Raw genomic sequence first — 14,868 nt, forward strand, 5'->3', positions numbered from 1 at the left:
ATTATCAGATGCACAGACCTGTCTGTGACTGATGACTGATTTTGACTGCTCTTGTCCCCGTCTGTTGTCTGTGTCTCTCTGTCTGTCTGTGTGTCTCTCTGTCTGTCTGTGTGTCTCTCCTTGTGATTGACTAAGTCACCCTTTGTTCAATGATTCACTCTCGAGGCGAGCGATGGGAACGATACAATCATTTGGTTTGTCACCTGTGGAAATAAGACTGAACAACTGAAACACTGATCGATCAACCAAACAACCAATCGATAGGGTTTTGTGTCTCTCTGTGTAGAATAACCTGCAGGACAAAATCCAACTTTATACAGCGCCTTTCCGTGCTCAGCTGCGCCTGCAATACAAAAACCGACTGATGAGTGAAACGGGTATTTAAACTAACGCTAAAATGAAAAACTAACATCCATAACTCTGTACACACAACCAGATAATAATGCGTGTTCACACACAACACACTAACACAAATGAACAACACTCGTCAAACATATCATACATCACAATACCTAAATGATGCACATTCAATACCACAATACTTAACACTAATATAACAATGCTTAAAAAAACTATATAAAAAAAGTCACTATACTTAAAAGAGATCACGAAATGCAAAAAACAAAAACAAAACAAAAAAACAAAAAAATCACAAATACTTCAAATCAACCCCCTCCCCTAACCCTCCCCCCCCCTCGAACACTTCAACATGCACAGAATATGCCCAAACTTAATTTACAGTGCACCCCCCCCTCCCCGTTTACACAACACCACAGCAACATAAATATGCCCAAATTTAATTTACAACAACCCCCCTCCCCATTTACACAACACCACAGCAACATAAATATGCCCAAATTTAATTTACAACAACCCCCCTCCCCATTTACACAACACCACAGCAACATAAATATGCCCAAACTTAATTTACAGTGCACCCCCCCCCCCTCCCCATTTACACAACACCACAGCAACATAAATATGCCCAAATTTAATTTACAACAACCCCCCTCCCCATTTACACAACACCACAGCAACATAAATATGCCCAAATTTAATTTACAACAACCCCCCTCCCCATTTACACAACACCACAGCAACATAAATATGCCCAAATTTAATTTACAACAACCCCCCTCCCCATTTACACAACACCACAGCAACATAAATATGCCCAAATTTAATTTACAACAACCCCCCTCCCCATTTACACAACACCACAGCAACATAAATATGCCCAAATTTAATTTACAGTAACTCCCCCTCCCCCTCCTCGGTTTACACAACACCACAGCAACATAAATATGCCCAAATTTAATTTACAGTACCCCCCCCCCCAACCCCCCCTCCCCAGTTTACACACCACAGCAACATAAATATGCCCAAATTTAATTTACAACAACCCCCCTCCCCATTTACACAACACCACAGCAACATAAATATGCCCAAATTTAATTTACAGTACCCCCCCCCAACCCCCCCTCCCCAGTTTACACACCACAGCAACATAAATATGCCCAAATTTAATTTACAAATCCCGATAATCAAAACCAGTCACAAACATAAATAAGCCCAAATTCAATTTACAGTAACCCCCCCCCCCCCTACCACCCCCTCCCCCCCCCCAGTTTTACACAACACCACAGCAACATAACCAGAAACAGAAACCAGCACACATACGTTCACATCAATAATGGTACAGTTTTAAATGGTGCGTCAACAAATGGACACTGAGAACAGAGTGTTGATGTGGTGATGAACGACCAATGGACACTGACAACAGTGTGGTGATGTGGTGATGAACGACCAATGGACACTGACAACAGTGTGTTGATGTGGTGATGAACGACCAATGGACACTGAGAACAGAGTGTTGATGTGGTGATGAACGACCAATGGACACTGACAACAGTGTGTTGATGTGGTGATGAACGACCAATGGACACTGACAACAGTGTGTTGATGTGGTGATGAACGACCAATGGACACTGAGAACAGAGTGTTGATGTGGTGATGAACGACCAATGAACAGAGTGTTGATGTGGTGATGAACGACCAATGAACAGAGTGTTGATGTGGTGATGAACGACCAATGAACAGTGTGTTGATGTGGTGATGAACGACCAATGGACACTGACAACAGAGTGTTGATGTGGTGATGAACGACCAATGGACACTGACAACAGTGTGTTGATGTGGTGATGAACGACCAATGACAACAGAGTGTTGATGTGGTGATGAACGACCAATGGACACTGACAACAGAGTGTTGATGTGGTGATGAACGACCAATGGACACTGACAACAGAGTGTTGATGTGGTGATGAACGACCAATGACAACAGAGTGTTGATGTGGTGATGAACGACCAATGACAACAGAGTGTTGATGTGGTGATGAACGACCAATGACAACAGAGTGTTGATGTGGTGATGAACGACCAATGGACACTGACAACAGTGTGTTGATGTGGTGATGAACGACCAATGGACACTGACAAGTGTGTTGATGTGGTGATGAACGACCAATGGACACTGACAAGTGTGTTGATGTGGTGATGAACGACCAATGGACAATGACAACAGAGTGTTGATGTGGTGATGAACGACCAATGGACACTGACAACAGTGTGTTGATGTGGTGATGAACGACCAATGGACACTGACAACAGTGTTGATGTGGTGATGAACGACCAATGGACACTGACAACAGTGTGTTGATGTGGTGATGAACGACCAATGGACACTGACAACAGTGTTGATGTGGTGATGAACGACCAATGGACAATGACAACAGAGTGTTGATGTGGTGATGAACGACCAATGACAACAGTGTGTTGATGTGGTGATGAACGACCAATGGACACTGACAACAGTGTGTTGATGTGGTGATGAACGACCAATGGACACTGACAACAGTGTGTTGATGTGGTGATGAATGACCAATGGACACTGACAACAGTGTTGATGTGGTGATGAATGACCAATGGACAATGACAACAGAGTGTTGATGTGGTGATGAATGACCAATGGACAATGACAACAGAGTGTTGATGTGGTGATGAATGACCAATGGACACTGACAACAGTGTGTTGATGTGGTGATGAATGACCAATGGACAATGACAACAGAGTGTTGATGTGGTGATGAATGACCAATGGACACTGACAACAGTGTTGATGTGGTGATGAATGACCAATGGACAATGACAACAGAGTGTTGATGTGGTGATGAACGACCAATGGACACTGACAACAGTGTTGATGTGGTGATGAACGACCAATGGACACTAAGAACAGAGTGTTGATGTGGTGATGAACGACCAGTGGACACTGACAACAGAGTGTTGATGTGGTGATGAACGACCAGTGGACACTGACAACAGTGTGTTGATGTGGTGATGAACGACCAATGGACACTGACAACAGTGTGTTGATGTGGTGATGAATGACCAATGGACACTGACAACAGTGTGTTGATGTGGTGATGAACGACCATCACATGATGGGCCCTGTCTCACTGAAGATCAATCACATGTTCGGGAAGAAAAGGCAGAGGTAATGCAGGCAGCACGCCAAACTCTACCAACCAACAGACTGTGGGAAAACGGGGATTGTGGGGGCGGAAGGCGTGCAGGCAGAGAATCAGACACAGTTGGGAGATCCAAGTCCTTGAACGAAACCACCCTTCCCCACCCCCACACCACGTCACTGAGTTCAGCCACGGAGTAATAAACGTGGAGAACAGCTACCATTTTCTCCCCCACCTCATCACGTCCAACACTCACTGTACTCTGAAGCGGTTCACATTTGGGAGTACGATGAGCTGCCAAATTGGCGGGGGAAAGAAACAGCCGTTATCAGCGCTAGCCGTCAGTTGGAGAAGACCGTCTCAGGTGACGAGCAGGGCACTGGATCACATCCTTTCGTCCCCCCTCCCTCCCGCCCAGCAACGGCCCAGACAATGGGTGTTCTGATGCAAAACAAGGAAAGTGGATTGGGTGCCAGACAGGGCTTGACTGGCTGCTGTCTGTTGCTGCCTGTAAAACCACTCAGCTGTTCACTGACCTGGTGAGGAAGAGAGGGAGAGTGGCGGGGTGGAGGTGAAGGTGGTGTGTGTTGGATGTTGGTGACGGGGAGGTGGTGAAGGTGGTGTGTGTTGGATGTTGGTGACAGGGAGGTGGTGTGTGTTGGATGTTGGTGACAGGGAGGTGGTGTGTGTTGGATGTTGGTGACGGGGAGGTGGTGAAGGTGGTGTGTGTTGGATGTTGGTGACGGGGAGGTGGTGAAGGTGGTGTGTGTTGGATGTTGGTGACGGGGAGGTGGTGTGTGTTGGATGTTGGTGACGGGGAGGTGGTGTGTGTTGGATGTTGGTGACGGGGAGGTGGTGTGTGTTGGATGTTGGTGACGGGGAGGTGGTGAAGGTGGTGTGTGTTGGATGTTGGTGACGGGGAGGTGGTGAAGGTGGTGTGTGTTGGATGTTGGTGACGGGGAGGTGGTGAAGGTGGTGTGTGTTGGATGTTGGTGACGGGGAGGTGGTGAAGGTGGTGTGTGTTGGATGTTGGTGACGGGGAGGTGGTGAAGGTGGTGTGTGTTGGATGTTGGTGACGGGGAGGTGGTGAAGGTGGTGTGTGTTGGATGTTGGTGACGGGGAGGTGAAGGTGGTGTGTGTTGGATGTTGGTGACGGGGAGGTGAAGGTGGTGTGTGTTGGATGTTGGTGACGGGGAGGTGAAGGTGGTGTGTGTTGGATGTTGGTGACGGGGAGGTGAAGGTGGTGTGTGTTGGATGTTGGTGACGGGGAGGTGAAGGTGGTGTGTGTTGGATGTTGGTGACGGGGAGGTGGTGAAGGTGGTGTGTGTTGGATGTTGGTGACGGGGAGGTGAAGGTGGTGTGTGTTGGATGTTGGTGACGGGGAGGTGGTGAAGGTGGTGTGTGTTGGATGTTGGTGACGGGGAGGTGGTGAAGGTGGTGTGTGTTGGATGTTGGTGACGGGGAGGTGGTGAAGGTGGTGTGTGTTGGATGTTGGTGACGGGGAGGTGAAGGTGGTGTGTGTTGGATGTTGGTGACAGGGGGGAGGTGAAGGTGGTGTGTTTTGGATGTTGGTGACGGGGAGGTGGTGTGTCTTGGATGTTGGTGACGGGGAGGAGGTGTGTGTTGGATGTTGGTGACGGGGAGGAGGTGTGTGTTGGATGTTGGTGACGGGGAGGAGGTGTGTGTTGGATGTTGGTGACGGGGAGGAGGTGTGTGTTGGATGTTGGTGACAGGGAGGTGGTGTGTGTTGGATGTTGGTGACGGGGAGGTGGTGAAGGTGGTGTGTGTTGGATGTTGGTGACGGGGAGGAGGTGTGTGTTGGATGTTGGTGACGGGGAGGAGGTGTGTGTTGGATGTTGGTGACGGGGAGGAGGTGTGTGTTGGATGTTGGTGACAGGGAGGTGAAGGTGGTGTGTGTTGGATGTTGGTGACGGGGAGGAGGTGTGTGTTGGATGTTGGTGACAGGGAGGTGGTGTGTGTTGGATGTTGGTGACGGGGAGGTGAAGGTGGTGTGTGTTGGATGTTGGTGACGGGGAGGAGGTGTGTGTTGGATGTTGGTGACGGGGAGGAGGTGCGAGTTGGATGTTGGTGACGGGGAGGTGAAGGTGGTGTGTGTTGGATGTTGGTGACGGGGAGGTGAAGGTGGTGTGTGTTGGATGTTGGTGACAGGGAGGTGGTGTGAGTTGGATGTTGGTGACAGGGAGGAGGTGTGTGTTGGATGTTGGTGACAGGGAGGTGGTGTGTGTTGGATGTTGGTGACTGGGAGGTGGTGTGTGTTGGATGTTGGTGACTGTACATCCCTCTCTTTTCATCTTCTGACGGCTGAGGGATGGAAAAGATATATATATATATATATATATATATATATATATATATATATAAAAATATATATATATATATAAATATATATATATATATATATATATATTTATTTATTTATTTATCCACACACACACAGAATCAGCCCTGGCCTCTGGCTTTACGATCATGACAGGACCAGTATCCAAAGCCGATTCGCAGCGTGAATTCGAAATCATGTTATCAACACACACACTTAAACCAACTCTTAATACATCAACATATCAACCGCTTTGAAAAAGTCATTTTTTGTAACGGTATTGCTGGAACACTCATAGAAGTCAGTCTACAGAATACTGTCAGTGGTCGAATGGAATGTGTGTGTGTGTGTGTGTGTGTGTGTGTGTGTGTGTGTGTGCACAGCCGAATGGTTAAACGTTGGACTTTCAATCTGAGGGTTCCGGGTTCGAATCTCGGTGACGGCGCCTGGTGGGCAAAGGGTGGAGATTTTTCCGATCTCCCAGGTCAACATATGTGCAGACCTGCTTGTGCCTGAACTCCCTTCATTTGTATACGCACGCAGAAGATCAAATACGCACGTTAAAGATCCTGTAACCCATGTCATCTATATATATCAATCATTATCTATATCAATCAATCAATCAATCAATGTAGGGAGGGAGGGAGAGAGAGAGAGAGAGGGAGAGGGAGAGAGAGAGGGAGAGAGAGAGAGAGAGAGAGAGAGGGAGAGAGAGAGGGAAAGGGGTTCAGACAGGGTGAACGGGCAGAATCTGACAGATGTTGAAAATCAATGCACCGAGAAATTGGAACCTTGACAGCTTTCAATTCTTGAACATTGTGAGCATGAAAGAGGTACGTTGAGAGGAGAACCGGTATCATTAGGATGATGTTTGGCTGCAGGGCAGAGACAGGGGTGATCATTTGTTCATGACCCAACCTGACGCGGTTCCATGTGTGACATGTAGATGTTACAGCGTGGTTCTGGATTGTGTGCACGGGTCTGCTTCATCAGGCTTTGTCACCTGGCTGGAAAATGTGGGGTCTTTCTGAAACATGTCATCTGGCTGGAAAATATGGGATCTTTCTGAAACATGTCATCTGGCTGGAAAATATGGGGTCTTTCTGAAACATGTCACCTGGCTGGAAAATGTGGGGTCTTTCTGAAACATGTCACCTGGCTGGAAAATGTGGGATCTTTCTGAAACATGTCATCTGGCTGGAAAATATGGGGTCTTTCTGAAACATATGTCATCTGGCTGGAAAATATGGGGTCTTTCTGAAACATGTCATCTGGCTGGAAAATATGGGGTCTTTCTGAAACATGTCATCTGGCTGGAAAATGTGGGATCTTTCTGAAACATGTCATCTGGCTGGAAAATATGGGATCTTTCTGAAATATGTCATCTGGCTGGAAAATATGGGATCTTTCTGAAACACGTCATCTGGCTGGAAAATATGGGATCTTTCTGAAACATGTCATCTGGCTGGAAAATGTGGGATCTTTCTGAAACATGTCATCTGGCTGGAAAATATGGGATCTTTCTGAAATATATGTCATCTGGCTGGAAAATATGGGGTCTTTCTGAAATATATGTCATCTGGCTGGAAAATATGGGGTCTTTCTGAAATATGTCATCTGGCTGGAAAATATGGGGTCTTTCTGAAATATATGTCATCTGGCTGGAAAATATGGGGTCTTTCTGAAATATATGTCATCTGGCTGGAAAATATGGGATCTTTTTGAAACATGCCATCTGACTGGAAAATGTGGGATCTTTCTGAAACATGTCATCTGGCTGGAAAATATGGGGTCTTTCTGAAATATATGTCATCTGGCAGGAAAATATGGGATCTTTTTGAAACATGTCATCTGGCTGGAAAATATGGGGTCTTTCTGAAACATGTCATCTGGCAGGAAAATATGGGATTTTTCTGAAAAATGTCATCTGGCTGGAAAATATGGGCGACTGTTTTACGATGAAACTTGTATGGACGTCATCACTCGGTGACTGTTTTACAATGTAACTTGTATGGACGTCATCACACGGTGACTGTTTTACAATGTAACTTGTATGGACGTCATCACTCGGTGACTGTTTTACAATGTAACTTGTATGGACGTCATCACACGGTGACTGTTTTACAATGTAACATGAATGGACGTCATCACTCGGTGACTGTTTTACAATGTAACTTGTATGGACGTCATCACACGGTGACTGTTTTACAATGTAACTTGTATGGACGTCATCACTCGGTGACTGTTTTACAATGTAACTTGTATGGACGTCATCACACGGTGACTGTTTTACAATGTAACTTGTATGGACGTCATCACTCGGTGACTGTTTTACAATATAACTTGTATGGACGTCATCACTCGGTGACTGTTTTACAATGTAACTTGTATGGACGTCATCACACGGTGACTGTTTTACAATGTAACTTGAATGGACGTCATCACTCGATGACTGTTTTACAATGAAACATGTATGGACGTCACCTCTCGGTGACTGTTTTACAATGTAACTTGTATGGACGTCATCACACGGTGACTGTTTTACAATGTAACTTGTATGGACGTCATCACTCGGTGACTGTTTTACAATGTAACTTGTATGGACGTCATCACACGGTGACTGTTTTACAATGTAACATGAATGGACGTCATCACTCGGTGACTGTTTTACAATGTAACTTGTATGGACGTCATCACACGGTGACTGTTTTACAATGTAACTTGTATGGACGTCATCACACGGTGACTGTTTTACAATGTAACTTGTATGGACGTCATCACACGGTGACTGTTTTACAATGTAACTTGTATGGACGTCATCACTCGGTGACTGTTTTACAATGTAACTTGTATGGACGTCATCACACGGTGACTGTTTTACAATGTAACTTGTATGGACGTCATCACTCGGTGACTGTTTTACAATGTAACTTGTATGGACGTCATCACACGGTGACTGTTTTACAATGTAACTTGAATGGACGTCATCACTCGATGACTGTTTTACAATGAAACATGTATGGACGTCACCTCTCGGTGACTGTTTTACAATGTAACTTGTATGGACGTCATCACTCGGTGACTGTTTTACAATGAAACTTGTATGGACGTCATCACTCGGTGACTGTTTTACAATGTAACTTGTATGGACGTCATCACTCGGTGACTGTTTTACAATGTAACTTGTATGGACGTCATCACTCGGTGACTGTTTTACAATGACTCGGTGACTGTTTTACAGTGACTCGGTGACTGTTTTACAGTGACTTGGTGACTGTTTTACAATGACTCGGCAACTGTTTTACAGTGTCTCGGTGACTGTTTTACAGTGACTCGGTGACTGTTTTACAATGACTCGGTAACTGTTTTACAGTGTCTCGGTGACTGTTTTACAATGACTCGGTGACTGTTTTACAGTGACTTGGTGACTGTTTTACAATGACTCGGTGACTGTTTTACAGTGTCTCGGTGACTGTTTTACAATGACTCGGTGACTGTTTTACAGTGACTTGGTGACTGTTTTACAATGACTTGGTGACTGTTTTACAGTGACTTGGTGACTGTTTTACAATGACTCGGTGACTGTTTTACAGTGACTTGGTGACTGTTTTACAATGACTCGGTGACTGTTTTACAATGACTCGGTGACTGTTTTACAATGACTCGGTGACTGTTTTACAGTGACTGTTTTATAATGACTCGGTGACTGTTTTACAATGACTCATGTATGGACGTCATCACTCGGTGACTGTTTTATAGTGGCTCGGTGACTGTTTTACAATGACTTGGTGACTGTTTTATAGTGGCTCGGTGACTGTTTTACAATGACACGGTGACTGTTTTACAATGACTCGGTGACTGTTTTACAATGACTCGGTGACTGTTTTACAATGACTCGGTGACTGTTTTACAGTGACTCATGTATGGACGTCATCACTCGGTGACTGTTTTACAGTGACTCGGTGACTGTTTTACAGTGACTCATGTATGGACGTCATCACTCGGTGACTGTTTTACAGTGACTCGCACCATTTCTGGTTGAGGCAGAGACATGGAATGTAGAAACACTACTTTTACAGCACTGTAATAAAAATACAAAAATAAGAAATAGAAAAAAAAGAAAAGAAAAAAAAGTAATAACTATGATAGGATGTATACGTTGCAGAAGATTAAAAAACCAATCCGTGAAGACTGGAACGGACTTTCCCATTTGTTAGCTTACATATCAGTCTATGCTGCTCTTGTTTCGTCTTCGAAAAAACAACAACTACCACCACCACCACCAACAACAACAAACCTTTCAATAGGGGTCTAAGAGCCTGCCCACTATTGGTTTCCCCACTCTATTCAGATTCGGAGACAATGTTCCCCTCCCCTCACGCCCACACACGCACCCTCCACAAAAATAAATTCACATGCAGACAGATCACATGTTTGTGGCGACATAGTAGCAGCAGCTTTCTGTCCTAAAGAGACAGGTCTGTTATTGGAAGAAAAACGACACGGGAGTCAGGGAAATGGATCTTTTAACGTTGACAGGGAACAGACATGATTGTCATCACAGGGGACAGACATGATTGTCATCACAGGGAACAGACATGATTGTCAGGCAGGGTGATTGTCATCACAGGGGACAGACATGATTGTCAGGCATGGTGATTGTCATCACAGGGGACAGACATGATTGTCATCACAGGGGACAGACATGATTGTCAGGCGGGGTGATTGTCATCACAGGGGACAGACATGATTGTCATCACAGGGGACAGACATGATTGTCAGGCATGGTGACTGTCATCACAGGGGACAGACATGACTGTCATCACAGGGGACAGACATGATTGTCAGGCGGGGTGATTGTCATCACAGGGGACAGACATGATTGTCATCACAGGGGACAGACATGATTGTCAGGCATGGTGATTGTCATCACAGGGGACAGATCCACACTGGCGGAGTTACACCAGACTGTCTCTCTCTTTCCCAGGGGGAATGAAGGCGATGGGTTTCACTGGTATCTCCAGGATGGTGACAGGGCGGGGTAGGGGACTGATGCAGGGACTGGGAAGGGGGGGGGGGCGTGGTGGAGAGGGAGATGGGGAGGGGGGGCGTGGTGAGGGCCGGAGGCGGTGTGGGCCGGAGGGTATTCCATGACAATCCGACAACCCCCTCACCCCCCAGGGACTGATAGCTGGAGGGTAATTCTCTGACAATCCGCCCCCCCCCCGCCCCCCCAGGACTGATAGCTGGAGGGTAATTCTCTGACAATCCGACAACCCCCCCCCCCCCAGGACTGATAGCTGGAGGGTAATTCTATGACAATCCGACAACCCCAACCACCCCTCAGGGAATGATAGCTGAAGGGCATTCCATGACAATCCGACAACCCCCCCACCCTCACGGAATGATAGCTGAAGGGTAATACTCTGACAATCCGACAACCCCACCCCCCCCAGGACTGATAGCTGGAGGGTAATTCTATGACAATCCGACACCGCCCCCCCAGGGACTGATAGCTGGAGGGTAATTCTATGACAATCCGACAACCCCCCCCCCCCCCCCCCCCCAGGGACTGATAGCTGGAGGTTAATTCCAGGACAATCCGACAACCCTCCCACCCCTCAGGGACTGATAGCTGGAGGGTAATTCTATGACAATCCGACCACCCCCCCCGGGACTGATAGCTGGAGGGTAATTCTATGACAATCCGACCCCCCACCCCACCCCACCCCCCGAGCCCCCTAAGGGACTGATAGGTTTCAGATGCCAGGCGATAGAAAAAAAAAAATGTTGCTGCATACAGCAGGGATGGATGTTGTCACAGCTGCTGTAAGATATAACACCTGCCGTTTTGTTTTGAATCTGATGGCTTCACCTCTCTCCCCAGCAAGGCAAATATCGCTCCACTGACAAATAAAACAATTTATTAGACAAAACAGGAATGACGTCGGGAAGCTTATGTTCTGGAAATAACATACTTGGTTCAATTCTGCAAAGTGTAAACTATCTGTAGGTTGCATCCGTTGACAGGGCATAGAGATAAACACTGATTTGGAGTTTTACGTCACGAGGTGAGTTTCACAACGGTTTTTTCACCTCACTCTGAAATATATTTCTTTATTCCAGCGATTCAGTTCTCTGCTAAACTGAAGCAAAGCATTCAGCATGGAAACAGGTCGGTACTTATGTCTGATGACTGACAACACTGTCTCTACTTTTCTAGCATTTCTCCTTCTCTGTCAAGTTGTCTGAACGGGTTTTCCAGGCAGGGAGAGACGTCTGAAGTGACCTCTCCACATCACCACATTGACCCAGCTCATGTAAGTGACAGAGTTACCCTCAACCATTTCTCCAAGTCCCCACAACATCTGGTGTGTGTGTGTGTGTGTGTGTGTGTGTGTGTGTGTGTGTGTGTGTGTGTGTGTGTGTGTGTGTTATGCCTTTATTCTGCAATTATTCATATTATCTGCAATTTGCAGTGTTGTATTGGTAGATACTGATCTTGTTTTCCACTTCTATGTCTTCATGTGCTCTTGTGTTGTACAATGCACTAATGTCTATATCTGTCTGTCTGTCTGTATCTATCTAGCTATCTAATCTATCTATCTATCTACGTACATACTGTTTAATGTGAGGCGCTTAGAGCCTGTCTATGGGGAGTCTGTGTCATCAAGTACATTATATTCTTATCATTACTTGTCCTTTTTATGTCTGCATTTCCACAAGATCTGTTTCCCTGCAAAAGAATACTTTGGTATCTGTGTCATTGTTTTATGTCTGCATTTCCACAAGATCTGTTTCCCTGCAAAAGGTAAATTTGGTAGCTGTGTAAAAAGAGAGCAGGTATTAAGAAACTGAACTACAGGTGTGACACTGATGTACAGAGATACATGAGCAACCATCATCTCACTGATACCGGAAGTTTGAGAACAAAACGGCCACGTCAACTGCGATAATCACACTGAAAAGAAAAAAAAAAGTATCTGCATCTCTCAGCCTGGTTAACTCCTGGATATATCATGAGAACCCAGACTTGTCCAGTAGTCCCAAGACAAAGTACCTGTATCTCTCAGCCTGGTTAACTCCTGGATATATCATGAGAACCCAGACTTGTCCAGTAGTCCCAAGACAAAGTACCTGTATCTCTCAGCCTGGTTAACTCCTGGATATATCATGAGAACCCAGACTTGTCCAGTAGTCCCAAGAAAGTACCTGTATCTCTCAGCCTGGTTAACTCCGGGATATATCATGAGAACCCAGACTTGTCCAGTAGTCCCAAGAAAGTACCTGTATCTCTCAGCCTGGTTAACTCCTGGATATATCATGAGAACCCAGACTTGTCCAGTAGTCCCAAGAAAGTATCTGTATCTCTCAGCCTGGTTAACTCCGGGATATATCATGAGAACCCAGACTTGTCCAGTAGTCCCAAGACAAAGTATCTGTATCTCTCAGCCTGGTTAACTCCGGGATATATCATGAGAACCCAGACTTGTCCAGTCATCCCAAACCAAAGCGGACACCCACTGCATCATCTTCATCACCCCCATCACTATCAAAGAAATACAGAAGACAAAATTTCCCGAAATCCTGGGTACCACCCAAAGACAAAAAAATTGACCGAACACTCCACCAGCAGAAACGGTGGAGCAGCATCGCCTGGCACGCTTTCTGACAGACTTTCTGGTGGTTGAGGTGGACTGTGATCCACTGGCTACAAAGCCAAACAACACAAAGACGTCAACATCTCACCAACACCACGGGGGGAGAGGGGAGGGGGTGGGACTTTCGTTTCCACGCAACACACTTCCATACCAGTCCTTCACATCCCTGTCACACACACACACACACACAGACGACGACCGCTGGTGCTGTGTGGGGTAAAGAACAACAGAGAGAGAGAGAGAGAGAGAGAGAGAGAGAGAGAGACAGACAGACAGACAGACAGACAGACAGAGACAGAGAGGAGGAGGAGGAGAAGGCTAACACGTCCAATGGGAACGACGTCCCTAAATCTCAACAGAGAAGGAAAAACTACAGTGGACTTTACTGTCTCCCAAGGGTTCTTAATCTCATATCGAGACGGTTTGTTTTTGTGGCTGTGCTGAAGATGAAACGCGAACTGCCTGGGTTGAATGTAATCAAGGAAATGGGAAAGTCGCTTCAGTCTTGATTGATTTTCAGCTTCTGATGCATGTACCTTTCAGGCAAGCACATTTTCATCATTCATTCTTCGTATCATTAAAACCACGGGACACAACTCTGTACGTGACCAGCAATGATATTTGGATCGTGATCATTGTAGCACTGCAATGCAGTTTTCAATTCCTGACGTCAATATACAGTCCTGATTCTTTTTCTGCTTATCATGATTATCAGCTTTGGTATTAGCGTCATTATTCCATGATTATTTTAATGTTTTTATATCTTAAATATGTATTTGTAAATATGTATTTGATATCATTTCAATGTTTTAAATTTGAAAAGAATGTAATTAATTCCATATTTTAAACACTAATGGAAGATCGTTATTTCAGATAAAAGTTCCTTATATCCTGAAGTTCCTAATATCCTGAAGCTTTCCATTGATAGTAGGCCTGCAATCTACTGTCTAGCTCTTCAAACTGAAATGTTTCTGATTTCTAAACCGGTTTTGGGCTGACCAGAAGAAAACCAGCCAGCTTGGAAACTCCAAAGTACAAAGAAGTGAGACTTGAACAAGTCTGGCTCTGCTTCCTCCCAATCCCCCCCCCCCCAGACCCCCCAGCCCTTACCCTGTCTGAAAGGGACCCCCCGCCACATTGTGCAGACAGAGAGAGACGTCTGAAGAGACCTCTCAACATCACCACACTCACACAGCTCATACAAGTGACAGAGTTACCCGCCCTTGTTTATCTATCCATTTCCCCAGGTCCTCACAACATCTGGTCTTTGTGCGTGGACCATTTCTTTCCAGGTTTTCTGAGGACTGTTCGCTTTGAAAAAGGTTGTTTGGAAAAGTGC

Source organism: Babylonia areolata, chromosome 2, assembly GCF_041734735.1.
Source record: "Babylonia areolata isolate BAREFJ2019XMU chromosome 2, ASM4173473v1, whole genome shotgun sequence".
Lineage (NCBI taxonomy): Eukaryota > Metazoa > Mollusca > Gastropoda > Neogastropoda > Buccinidae > Babylonia > Babylonia areolata.